The sequence below is a fragment of the Montipora foliosa genome, chromosome 7 (genome assembly GCF_036669935.1).
Source record: "Montipora foliosa isolate CH-2021 chromosome 7, ASM3666993v2, whole genome shotgun sequence".
In the NCBI taxonomy this organism is placed as follows: Eukaryota; Metazoa; Cnidaria; class Anthozoa; order Scleractinia; family Acroporidae; genus Montipora; species Montipora foliosa.
The window spans coordinates 26,805,829-26,808,328 of NC_090875.1; the positions used below are offsets into that span (position 1 = coordinate 26,805,829).

General features: G+C 25.0%; 1 protein-coding gene across 8 annotated transcripts in view; it reads left to right on the forward strand.

Annotated features, from left to right (window-relative positions):
- Positions 1-2,500, forward strand: part of LOC138011614 (uncharacterized) — a 27,863-nt gene that overhangs the window by 23,011 nt on the left and 2,352 nt on the right. The window lies entirely within an intron of this gene.

Sequence of the window (2,500 nt, forward strand, 5' to 3'; positions counted from 1 at the left end):
TGAATGAATGAGTGATTGAATGAATGACTGAATGAATGATTGAATGAATGAATGAATGAATGATTGAATGAATGAATAAATGAATGAATGATTGAATGAATGAATGAATAAATGATTGAATGAATAAATGAATGAATGAATGAATGATTGAATGAATAAATGAATGAAGGAATGATTGAATGAATGAATGAATGAATGAATGAATGAATGATTGAATGAATGAATGAATGAATGAATGAATGATTGAATGAATGAATGAATGAATAAATGATTGAATGAATAAATGAATGAATGAATGATTGAATGAATAATGAATGATTGGATGAATGAATGATTGAATGAATGATTCAATGAGTGAATGAATGATTCAATGAATGAATGAATGATTAAATGATTGAATGATTGAATGAATGAATGAACGAATGAATGATTGAATGAATGAATAATTGAATGAATGAATGTATGAAAGAATGATTGAATGAATGATTGAATGAATGAATAATGGAATGAATGAATGAATGAATGAATGAATGATTGACTGAATGAATGAATAAATGATTGAATGAATGAATGAATGAATGAATGATTGATTGATTGAATGAATGAATGATTGATTGAATGAATGAATGTTTGAATAAATGATTGAATAAATGATTGAATGAATGAATGAATGAATGATTGAATGAATGAATGATTGATTGAATGAATGAATGTTTGAATGAATGATTGAATAAATGATTGAATGAACGAATGAATGAATGAATGATTGAATGAATAAATGAATGAATGATTGAATAAATGAATGATTGATAGAATGATTGAATGAATGATTGAATGAATGAATAAATGATTGATTGAATGATTGAATGAATGAATGATTGAATAAATGATTGAATGAATGAATGAATGAATGAATGAATGAATGAATGATTGAATGAATGATTGAATGAATGAATGTATGAATGAATGATTGAATGAATGATTGAATAAATGAATGATTGAATGAATGAATGAATAAATGATCGATTGAACGAATGAATGATTGATTAAATGAATGAATGAATGATTGAATGAATGATTGAATGAATAAATGAATGAATGATTGAATGAATGATTGAATGAATGAATGAATGATTGAATGAATGAATGAATGATTGAATGAATGAATGATTGAATGAATGATTGGATGATTGAATGAATGATTGATTGAATGAATGAATGTTTGAATGAATGATTGAATGAATGAATGAATGAATGATTGAATAAATGAATGATTGAAAGATTGATTGAATGAATGATTGAATGAATGAATAAATGATTGATTGAATGAATGAATGATTGAATGAATGATTAAATGAATGAATGAATGAATTAATGAATGATTGAATGAATGAATGAATGAATGAATGATTGATTGATTGAATGAATGAATGAAGGATTGAATGAATGATTGAATGAATGAATGTATGAATGAATGAATGATTGAATGAATGATTGAATGAATGAATGATTGAATGAATGAATGAATGAATGATTGAATGAATGAATGATTGATTGATTGATTGAATGAATGAATGAATGATTGAATGAATGAATGATTGAATGAATGAATGAATGAATGAATGATTGAATGAATGAATGAATGATTGATTGATTGAATGAATGAATGAAGGATTGAATGAATGATTGAATGAATGTATGAATGAATGAATGATTGAATGAATGATTGAATGAATGAATGATTGAATGAATGAATGAATGAATGAATGAATGAATGAATGATTGAATGAATGAATGATTGATTGATTGATTGAATGAATGAATGAATGAATGAATGATTGAATGAATGAATGATTGAATGAATGAATGATTAAATGAATGAATGAATGAATGAATGATTGAATGAATGATTGAATGTATGAATGTATGAATGAATGAATGATGGAATGAATGATTGAATAAATGAATGATTGAATGAATGAATAAATGATTAATTGAATGAATGAATGATTGAATAAATGAATGAATGAATGAATGATTGAATGAATAAACGAATGAATGATTGAATGAATGATTGAATGATTGAATGAATGAATGAATGAATGTATGAATGAATGAATGAATGATTGAATGAATGAATGAATGATTGAATGAATGATTGAATGAATGATTGGATGATTGAATGAATGATTGAATGAATGATTGAATTAATGATTGAATGAATGAATGATTGAATGAATGAATGAATGAATGAATGAATGATTGAATGAATGAATGATTGAATGAATTAATGAATGAAGGAATGATTGAATGAATGATTGAATTAATGATTGAATGAATGAATGAATGAATGAATGAATGATTGAATAAATGATTGGATGATTGAAACAATACCTTTACGGTTGACTTTTGTAACAGCTTGTGTTACGTCCTGAAATATTGTACCGTCCCATTTACTTTGTACGTGTTTATCCGCCGCGAAATAAGACCTTAGGCCTAA